At 39.5% G+C, this 11,912-nt stretch overlaps 1 pseudogene; it reads left to right on the top strand.

Annotated features, from left to right (window-relative positions):
- Positions 1 to 1,597: 1,597 nt before the first annotated feature.
- Positions 1,598 to 3,272, top strand: LOC116896092 (annotated as a pseudogene).
- Positions 3,273 to 11,912: the final 8,640 nt, after the last annotated feature.

Here is an 11,912-nt window from a genome sequence, read left to right on the forward strand (position 1 = left end):
CTTCCGGGGGCCTCCGTGCACCAGGGTTCCAGATGGCCTCCGGTGTTTTCCTCTGGAATCAGTAATGTGTGCAGAGAGCAGTCTCTTCTGGTTTCGCAGGCGTGTCTGCCTCTCTGAAGGTTTAGCTCTCCCTCCCACGGGATTTGGGTGCAGAAAACTGTTTATCCGGTCTGTTTCCTTCAGGTTCCGGCGGTGTCTCAGGCAGGGCTCCTGCTGCTCCTGGGCCCTCCCCCACAGGAACCCAGAGGCCTTGTACAGTTTCCTCTTGGGTCAGGGATGTGGGCAGGGGTGGGCAGTGTTGGTGGTCTCTTCCGCTCTGCAGCCTCAGGAGTGCCCACCTGACCAGGCGGTAAGGTCATGACTGACATCTTAAAGTGGGATTTATTCTCTACTGTGGACTAACTCCTGGTGTGTCCCTAAAATTCATAGGCTGCAATTGAGCCCCAAATATATTCATATTTGACCCTTAGGAGAAGGCTGGTGCCCTCAGAAATGAATTTAGTGGCCTTATAGAGGGACTCTAAAGCAGTCTTCTCCACCTTCCCAATGCTGCAACCCTTTAATACAGTTTCTCATATTGTGGTGACCCCCAACCATAAAATTATTTTTTGCTTCTTCATATCTGTAATTTTGATATAGTTATGAATTGTAATGTCAAATCTATATTTTCCAAAGATCCTAGGTGACTCCTAGGAAAAGGTCAGTTAGCTTCTAAAGGGATTGCAGTCCACAGGTTGAGAACTACTACTCTAGAGAGATGCTGTTTCTTTCTGCCATTTGAGAACACATAAGAAAATAATATCAGACGCTTATAGAATCTCGTTTAGCCTTCCTAGACTCTAAACCTATAAAGAATGAATGTCCAAATCAATCTCACTAGCCTAACACAGGACTGGTGCAGTGGCTTAGCAGGTGAATGTCTTGCTTCCAAGTCTAAAGACCTGAATTTGATCTCTGGAACCTACATGATGGAGACAACATGGGAGAGGCACTGTACACACATGCAACTACACCACAGCATGCTCACATGAATGTACTCCTATAAACCAATAACACACATAATAGAAAACCAAGCAAACAAATCTACAGTGGATCCCACATGTTGTAGTGTGTGAGAAGAGGGACCGAAGCCCATAACTGATGTACTCTTGACATGCTTTCACAATTATTGTTCTGTGTTTTTCTTTACATATGTTTTAGTTTGTGATCCAGTTAAAAGTGTTAGAAATTTACTTGTAAGGTATAAATGCATTGAGACAATTTTCCATAACTGAAACTTGTAGAATACAATACTGAAACAATTAGATACATTTTGTATTAAGTTTAATTTAAAGAATGATCAGTTTCTTTGATTCTGTTCATACATTGATGCTGGTTAAGAATCTCAAGCACTATCAATCTAATTTATATGTGTTTTAGCTATATGCCCACATGAATTCTATGACTTGTAATTATAAAAATATGTTGAGATACAGTCATGCAGTTTATAAATTAGTTTCATGTAAACTCAAAGTAAACTTCCCCTCCATCCCTGGCATACAATTCAAAAGGAGGCATCCCACACTGGACTTTTGTTTAATAGCCTGCAGCTTCTGGAATGAGCATTATTTCCCTGTGTAAGGTAACTGCAATTAAAATATTTTGGGGATATGTTTTTTAGGAAGCTTATGAAATAGTAGATTTCCATTTGGCCTTTTCAAATATCCTTAGTATTTCAAATGCCCTGCTTCCCTCCTCTGCCCTGCCCATCTTCCGGCTTATTCTCTTTTCTGCCTTTTTATTTTTAATGGCTAAAAACATATTTATCAACTATCTACTATTTTTAGGATCCTTAACTTTGTTGAAAATTTTAGATTTATTTATTTACTTTTATGTGCATTTAGTTTTTGCCTGCTTGTATATTTGTATACTATCTATATGCCTACTGCCTGAGGAAGTAAAAGAGGGCACTGGATTCCCTAAAACTGGAGGGTCAAATCTGGGTCCTTTGCAGGAACAGGTGCTCTTAACTACTGAGCCATCTCTCCTGACCCTTTAACACATTAACTGTAAAATACTAGTTAAGACATTTGCTTTTCGAGAGTCCGGGAGTCAAAGCTGGTTGTCAACCCAATCTGTCCTGCACTTACCTGCCTCTTCTTTTTCGCTTTCAACATGACAGATGCCGCTGTCCTGCGCCAAGGACTTCTGCGGCCATCTCCAAGATGGCGGTAGCACCCATCGAGCGGGTCAAGCTGCTGCTGCAGGTGCAGCACGCCAGCAAGCAAATCACGGCAGATCATCAATACCAGGATATCATAGACTGTGTGGTTCATATCCCCAAGGAATAGGGAGTCCTGTCCTTCTGGAGTGGTAACCTGGCCAATGTCATCAGATATTTCCCCACCCAGACTCTCAACTTTGCCTTCAAAGGTAAATACAAGCAGATCTTTTTGGGTGGTGTGGACAAGAGGACCCAGTTTTGGAGGTACTTTGCTGGGAACCTGGCATCAGGTGGTGCTGCTGGGGCTACATCCTTATGCTTTGTGTACCCTCTTGATTTTGCCCGTACCAGTCTAGCAGCTGATGTGGGCAAAGCTGGAGCCGAAAGGGAATTCAAAGGTCTTGGTGACTGCCATCTATAAATCTGATGGGATTAAGGCTTGTACCAAGGCTTTAATGTGTCAGTACAGGGCGTTATCATCTACCGAGCCGCCTACTTCGGTATCTATGACACCGCAAAGGGAATGCTCCCAGATCCCAAGAAAACTCACATCTTCATCAGCTGGATGATTGCATAGTCTGTCCTTGCTGTTGCTGGTCTGGCTTCCTATTCTTTTGACGCAGTTCGCCGTTGTATGATGCAGTCTGGTCACAAAGGAACCGATAATTATACACGCACTCTGACTGCTGGCGGAAGGTCGCTCGAGATGAACGAAGCAAGGCCTTTTTCAAGGGTGCATGGTCCAACATTCTCAGAGGCATGGGTGGTGCCTTTGTGCTTGCCTTGTATGATGAGATCAAGAAGTACACATAATTATGTCCTAGGTGTTCTCCCCGAGAACAGGCATATTGTATAGTAGACCATATTCTTGAACATTCTGGACAGATTCTCTGGGCTTGTCTGTCTTATCAATGGCAACTATTTACCAGTTGAAAAGTGGGAAGCAATAATATTCATCTCACCAGTTTTCTCTTAAAGCCATTTCCATAATGACAATTATGATGGGACTCAATTATATTTTTTATTTCAGTCACTCCTGATAATAAAAAATTGAAGAAATAAAAATATCCAAAACCAAAAAAAGACATTTGCTTTTCATTTGATTTTATTACAAGAAAACTGTTTTTAAAGAAATTATTAATAGTAAATAAATTATTGTTTAAAATTATTTATTCGGAATGTTATTAGTTGATAAAATTCAAACATTTTTCTCATGCAATCTGAATAATCCATTATTCCAATTTATAATTTGAGGCTTTGCATACAGAAAATCTGCATAAAATTATAGAATTATTATTTATGTGCTTTGTGATATTAGAAAAGTTTCTTAATAGCTCTGAGTTGCTGTTCAGGCCTCTGATGAGGGTGTGGGCAGAATGTGGACATGTGCACACTGTGGAGCGGCTTCAGTCTCTGTGAAAATCAGTGTAGAGTCCTCAAATGAGTGAAAGCAAAGCTACCATATTGTCCAGCTGTGCCACTCCTGAGAGGGTGTGCAAAGGCATTTGAGTCAATGCACTACAGAGACACCTACACATCTGTGGGTTTTTTGTGTTTATTTTGTAGCATTATTAACAACGGCAAAATTATAGAATCCATCTAAATAATCATGAACAGATGAATGAACTGAAGAATGTGGTATGTATGTATAATGGGATTTAATTCAGGTACAGAGCACAGCTGTGTCATTTGCTGGAAAGTGGAAGTGAATTAGATCATATTAAGTGAAATAATTCAAATCCAGAAAGATAAATACCACATAATTTCTCTCCTATGTGGAAACTAGGTTTATGTGTACACATATATAAGTATATGTGAGTATATACACACACATGTATGACATGAAGTATGAAAAGAGCTATTAGGAAGAAGAATGGGGCTGATTGGAGTGAGGACAGTTATGGGGAATGAATATAATGAAACTTTATGATAAATTTGAATAAAAAATATCACCACGACAGTCACCAATTTGTAAAATGAATACATACTAATAAAACTTCTTTTAAAAAGTAGTTTAATGGAGGAAATTTAAATATTTTCTTAATATTCCCAAAATATGAAATAGACATTAAATATTTTTAAACAAAGGCACTATGTATTTTGGTACATTTTATAAAATATATGATGAAATTTTTATTACACCTCTACAGTTATGACTAAGATCAAAAACTCATGTGTTAACAGATGCTGGCGAAGATGTGGAGAAAGAGGAACACTCCTCCATTGTTGGTGGGATTGCAAGCTGGTACAACCACTCTGGAAATCAGTCTGGAGGTTCCTCAGAAAATTGGACATTGTACTACCTGAGGACCCAGCTATACCTTTCCTGGGCATATAACCAAATGATGCTCTAACATGCAACAAAGACACATGCTCCACTATGTTCATAGCAGCCTTATTTATAATAGCCAGGAGCTGGGAAGAACCCAGATGTCCTTCAACAGAGGAATGGATACAGAAAATGTCACATATTTACACAATGGAGTACTACTCAGCTATTAAAAACAATGACTTCATGAAATTCTTAGGCAAATGGATGCAACTAGAAAATATCATCCTGAATGAGGTAATCCAGTCACAAAAGAACACACATGGTATGCACATATTAATAAAGGCATATTAGTCCCAAAGCCCAATATACAATTCACAGACCATGAAGCTGAAGAAGAGGAAGACCAAAGTGTGGATTCATCAGTCCTTCTTAGAATGAGAAACAAAATACTCATGGGAGGAAGTACTGCGGCAAGGAATGGAGCAGAGATTGAAGGAAAGGCCATCCAGAGACTGGGAATCCATCCTATATGCAGCCACCAAACCCAGTCACTATTGCTGATTCCAAGAAGTGCTTGCTGACAGGAGCTTGATATGGCTGTCTTCTGAGAGGCTCTCCCAGAGTCCTACTGATACAGATTAAGATGCTTGCAGCTAAAGGTCAGACTGAGCATGGGGACCTCTATGGAGGAGTTAGAGAAAAGACTGAAGGAGCTGAAGGGGTTTGCAATACACCATAGGAAGAACAACAGTATCAAACAACCAGACCTTCCAATGCTCCCAGGAAATAAACCACCAACCAGAGAATCCACATGGAGTGACCCATGGCTCCAGCATCATTGAAGCATTGTCTGGCATCAATAGGAGAAGCCCTGGGTCCTGCAAAGGATCTTTCCTCCAGTGTAGGGAAATGCCAGGGTGTTTAGGTGGCAGTGGGAGCATCTTTATAGAAGCAGGTGGAGGGGGCATGGAAGAGGAGGGGAACCTCGAAAGGGGATAACATTTGAAATGTGAATACATAAACTACCCAATATAACAAACAAACAAACAAACAATAAATAAATAAAAGAGCCAGGCCTGGTGGCTCATACCTTTAATACCAGAACTCCATAGGCGGAGACAGGTAGATCTCTGTGAGTTCAAGGTCAGCCTAATCTACAAAGGAAATTCCTGGACAGCCTGGTCAATTACACAGAGAAAACCTTTCTCAAAACAAACAAATAGGCGCCAGAGAGATGTCTCAGTGGTTAAGAGCACTGACTGCTCTTCCAGAGGACCTAAGTTCAATTCTCAGCAACCACATGGTGGCTCACAGCCATCTGTGATGGAATCCAATGCCTTCATGCCTTCTTCTGTGTGTCTGAAGACAGCAGCAGTGTATTCATATACAGAAAATAAACAAACCTTAAAAATAACAAATAATAAAGAAGCAAATAAAAATGACTACACAATATTTATTTACATATTATTTATTTAGGCAGCTAAGCTTTGGAATTAAAAGCGAAAATTTATTGGTCTTCATTATGCCCTCTTTTTTTTATTTGTTTGTTTTTATTTGTTTTTGGTTTTCATATTAGCAGCATATGTATAAAGCTAAGACTTTTCATGTTTGGAAAGCGTTGCATTTCTGACTTTATCTATCGCCTATCTATCCATCCATATCTATCTATCTATCTATCTATCTATCATCTATCTATCTATCTATCTATCTATCTATCTATCTATCTATCTATCTATCTATCTATCTATCTATCTATCTATCTTTATCATCTATCATCTGATATGTGAGACAGGTTATCATTCAGCCCAGGCTCGCCTTGAACTCATGGTGTATCTAAGAGTGACCTTGACCTCTTCATCCTCCTTCCACATTCTCTCAAGTACTAAGATTACATCATGTCTGCCGCAAATATAATTCTTTAGTACAGAATCACTGGGCCAAAAACCAAGAACAGTCTTTGCAGACAACACTGTCCTCTCCAGGTTCTTGCTGCTACCCACAGTGAATCTAACTGAGTTCTTTGTTATTACTGTTGAGACAAGACATTGAAAAGTTTCTCCTTCAAGATGTTTGAAGACAATATTCTTAAGTAGAGTTCCTGCTTTCACAGAATTATTTCAGAATTAATGTTTTAAGGTGGATTTCACACACCACCATGGCACTACCCATAATTCTACTTACAGTGAGATATTTGACAATAAGAACATCATCCTGAAACATACTATCCTGGCATCTTGTTAATGTCAAATGGTGAACCAAAAACAAATGGTTGCCATTTTCCTCTTCACTGTGGATGCTAAGATCCTAGATGGCAATCTTGTGGTCTTTAGGAAGGTAAAAAAAAATGGTATGACCATTGTAGACATCCAGCAGTGTCTAGAGCAGCAAGGAGGTTCTCTAAGCTGGCTGTGGATAACCCTATCATATTTGACTTGCATGTATCTTGACCACCAAGCCTTTCTCTCTGTATCTTAGCAGAATATCCTTCAAGTCTGTTTACAGTGTCCTTCAACCTCTGTGTTCTCATTTTGTTCTTTGGGTTCCAAGTTTTTCTTAATCATTTACAAGTCTAGTTTAATTGAAGAGTTATGTTTGCTGTAATGAATAAAAACTAAACAACAAAAGATAAGCCAGGTATGGTGCATTCCTTTAATAATAGCTTAATTTTGGGAGGCAGAGACAGGAGGATCTCTCTGTTTGTTTCTGCCTCACTTTCAAAGTTATTTTATTTACATTCCAGTCCTTGTCCCATCTCCATGACCCAACCCACAGTTCCCCATTCCATTCCTCCTTCTCTTTGCCTCTGAAAGCCTGCTTCCCCTACCAGATCTCCCCCTTCCCTGGGGCCTCAAGTCTCTCCAGGATTAATTGCATTTTCTCCCCCTGCAGCCAGACCAGATAGACCTCTGCTATATAGGTACTAGGGGGCCTCAGACAGGCCTGTGTATGCTCCTGGTTTGTGTCTCAGTCTCTGGGAGCTCCCTGGAGTCTGGGAGAGTTGAGTCTTTTTATCTTTCTATGGGGTTGCTCTCCCTTTCAGCTTCTTCAATTCTTCCCTTAAACCAACCTTAGGGGTCCTCAACCTCAGTCCAATGGTTGGGTGTACGTATCTGAATATGTCTGAGTCAGCTGCTGGGAGGGTCTCTCAGAGGACTACCATGCCAGTCTGTAAGCACACCACAGCATCAATAATAGTTTCAGGCCTTGGCGGCCTCTCCCCCACTGCCCATGAGATGGATCCCAAGTTGAGCCAGTCATTGGACTGCCTTTTCTTCAGTCTCTTCTTCATTTTGGTCCCTGCAGTTCTTTTATACAGAACAATTGTGGGTCAGAAATTTTGACTGTGGGTTAGTAACACTGTTCTTCCACTGCCCTGTCTTTCTACTAGAGATGGACTCTTTGAATTTCCTCTTCCAATTGTTGGACATTTAGGCTAAGGTCACCCTCATTGAGTCCTGAGAACCTCTCACCTTCCAGGTCTCTGGTATTTTCTAGAGGGTCCCCCTTTCTTCCTCCACCAGAGGCTACATATTTCCATTCATTCTCTTGGTCCTCTGAACTTCTCCCTCTCCCCTCCCCTTCCATATCTGACTCTGTTCCCCTTTCCCTTCCCACTGCCCACTCCCACTCAGAGTCCTTTCTCCCTCTCCCTCTCATGATTATTTCCTTCCCCCTTCTAAGTGGAATTGAAACCTCACTTTCTACTTGTTACACTTATTATGATATGTAGGTTGTATCATGGGTATTCTGTTCTTTTTGCCTAATCCACTTATAAGTGAGTACGTGCCATACATGTTTTTTGGGTCTCAGTTACCTCACACAGGATGATATTTTCTAGTTTCATCCATTTGCCTGCAAAATTCATGATGTTCTCATTTTTAATAGTTGAATAGAATTCCATTGTGGAAATGAAATGCATTTTCTGTATCCATTCTTCAGTTGTGGGACATCTGGGTTGTTTCCAGCTTCTGGCTATTACAAATAAGGCTGCTATGAACATGGTAGAGTATGTGTCCCTGTGGTATGGTCGGGTGTCTTCTGGGTATATGCCTAAGAGCAGTATAGCTGGGTCTACAGGTAGAACTATTTTCAATTTTCTAAAGAACTGCCAGATTATTTTCCAGAGTGGTTGTATCAGTTCACAATCTCACCAACAATGGAGAAGTGTTCCACTTTTTCCACATCATTTCCAGAATGTGCTGTCACTTGAGGTTTTCATTTTATCCATTCTGATTGGTGTAAGGTAGAGTCTCAGGGACATTTTGATTTAAATTTCTCTGATGACTAAGGACTTTGAACACTTCTTTAAATGCTTCTTGGTCATTTGAGATTCTTTTGTTGTGAACTCTCTTTGGCTCTGTACCCCATTTTTTAATTGGGTTATTTGTTTTTTTGGAGATTAACTTCTTGAGTTCTTTATATATTTTGGATATTAGCCTTCTGTTGGATGTAGGGTTAGTGAAGATCGCTTCTTTCTGTTCTAGAGCTTTCAGCTGTGCTGTTAAGTTACTTTTATGGGATCTTTCCAATGTCTTTATGAAGGCATTTAGTACTAATGAATTTTCCTCTTCACACTGCTTTCTTGGGTCCCATAAATTTGAGTATGATGTGTCTTTATTTACATTGAATTTTATAGTCTTTGATTTTTTCTTTATTTCTTCTTTGACTAAGCTATAGTTGATCAGAGAGTTTTTTTAGTTTCCATGAGTATGTGGGGTTTCTGTTATTTTTGTTGTTATTGAAGTCTAGCCTTAGTCTGTGATGATCTGATAGAAGGCATGGGATTATTCCAATCTTCTTGTATCTGTTGAGGCTAGTTTTACGTCTGATTATATGATCAGTTTTGAAAAAGGTTCCATGAGGTGCTGAGAAGAAAGATTTTTCTCTTTTGGGGGGCATAAAATGTTCTGTAGATATCTGTTAAATCAATTTGGTTTATAACTTTTGTTAGTTTCACTGTGTCTCTTTTAGTTTCTGTTTCAATGATCTGTCCATTGGTGAAAGTTGGGTGTTAAAATCTCCCACTATTGTTGTGTGAGGTTCAATGTGTGTTTTATGGCTTAGTTTTTTTTTTATTTTTTATAAATGTGGGTACTGTTGTATTTGGGGCATAGATGTGCAGAATTGAGATGTCTGCTTGGTGGACTTTTCCTTTAATGAATATGAAGTGTCCTTCCCCATCTCCTTTGATAACTTTTGATTGAAAATCTCTTTTATTGGATATTAGAATGGCAATTCCAGCTTGTTTCTTGGAACCATTTGCTTGGAAAACTTTTTTCCAGCTTTTTACTCTGAAGTAGTGTCTATCTTTGTCACTGAGGGATATTTCTTGTGTACAGCAAAAAAAGTGAATCCTGCTTACATATCCGGTCTGGTAGCCTGTGTCTTTTTATAGGTGATATGGACCATTGATGTTGAGAGATATTAAAGACAAATGATTTTTAGTTCCTGTTATTTTCATTGCTTGAGTTGGTATTATGTGTGTATGATTCTTTTCTTTATTTTTGTTGTGAGATGTTTAGTTTCTTATTTCTCCTTGGGTGTAGTTACCCTTCTTGTGTGGAGATTTTGATCCAGTATCCTCTGTAAGGCTGGATTAGTAGAAAAATATTGTTTAAATTTGGTTTTGTCAGGGAATATCTTGGTTTTTCGATCCGTGATGATTAAGCTGTATATAGTAGCCTGGGCTGGCTTTGTGTTCTCTTAGAGTATGAATGACATCTGTCTAGGATCTTCTGGCTTTCATAGTCTCTGTTGAGAAGGGTGGTGTAACTCTGATGGGTCTGCCTTTATATGTTACTTGGCATTTTACCTTTACAGCTTTAATATTCTTCCTTTGTTCTGTGCATCTAGTGTTTTGATTATTATGTGATGAGAGGAATTTCTTTTCTGGTCCAATCTATTTGGTGTTCTATAGAGTTCTTATACATTAATGGCCATCTCTTTCTTTAGGTTCGGGATGTTTTCTTCTATGATTATGTTGAAGATACTTTCTGGCATTTTGAGCTGGGATTCTTTATCCTCTTCTATTCCTATTATTCTTAGGTTTGATGTTTTTATTGTGTCCTCAATTTCCTGGACATGTTGGGTTAGGAGTTTTGTATACTGTGTATTTCCTTTGACTGGTGTGTCAATATCTAATATGATATCTTTTATGCTTGAGATTTTTCTTTCCCATCTCTTGTATTCTGTTGATGATATTTACATCTGTAGCTGCTAATCTCTTTCCTACATTTTCCATTTCTGGGATTGCCTTTGTGTTTTTTTTAATTGTTTCTATTTCCACTTTTAGTTCTTGGACATTTCTGTTTAAGTCCTTTACCTGCTTAAATATATTTTCATATATTTTTTATGGATTTATTTGTTTCTTTTCTAACAGTTTCTACACATTTATTTATTTATTCCTGTATTTTTTCATTGGATGTTTTAAATTTACATTTTAAATGTTATTCCCGTTCTAGGTTTCCTGGTCATAAGCCCCCTATCCCATTCCCCTCTCCTTTTTCTATAAGGGTGTTCCTCCTCCCCAACCATCCCTCCTTCCCACTTCCTGTCCCACGATATTCCACTACAATGGGGGGTCCAGCCTTGGCAGGAACAAGGGCTTCTCCTTCCATTGGTGCCCAACAAGGCCATCCTTTGCTACATATGCAGCTGGAGCCATGGGTCTGTCCATGTATAGTCTTTGGGTAGTGGTTTAGTCCGTGGGAGCTCTGGTTGGTTGGTATTGTTGTTCTTATGGGGTTGCAAACCCTTTCAGCTTCTTCAATCCTTGCCCTAACTTGTGTATTGGGGTTTGGCTGCAAGCACCCACATCTGTATTGGTCAGGCTCTGGCAGAGTTTCTTAGGAGACAGTTATATCAGGCTCCTGTCAGCAAGCTTTTCTTGGCATCAGTAATACTGTCTGGGTTTGTTGTCTGCAGATGGGACAGATTCCTAGGTGGGTCAGTCTCTGAATGGCCATTTCTTCAGTCTCTGCTCTAAACTTTGTCTCTATATCCCCTCATATGAATATTTTTGATCCCCCTTTTAAGAAGGACAAAAACATCCACACTTTGATCGTCCTTTTTCCTGAGCTTCATGTGGTCTGTGGATTGTGTCTTGCGTTATTTGAGATTTTGGGCTAATATCCGCTTATCAGTGAGTGCATACCATGTGTGTTTTTCTGTGATTGGGTTACCTTACTCAGGATGATATTTTCTAGTTCCATCCATTTACCTATGAATTTCATGAAGTCATTGTTCTTGATTGCTGAGTAGTACTCCATTGTGTATATATACACCACATTCTCTATATTCATTCATCTGGATATTATAAATAAGGCTGGATGAGCATAGTAGAGCATGTGTCTTTGTTCTATATTGGAGTATCTTTTGGGTATATGCCCAGGAGAGGTATAGCTGGGTCCTCAGGTAGTGCAATGTCCAATTTCCTGA

Source organism: Rattus rattus, chromosome 3 (genome assembly GCF_011064425.1).
Source record: "Rattus rattus isolate New Zealand chromosome 3, Rrattus_CSIRO_v1, whole genome shotgun sequence".
In the NCBI taxonomy this organism is placed as follows: domain Eukaryota; kingdom Metazoa; phylum Chordata; class Mammalia; order Rodentia; family Muridae; genus Rattus; species Rattus rattus.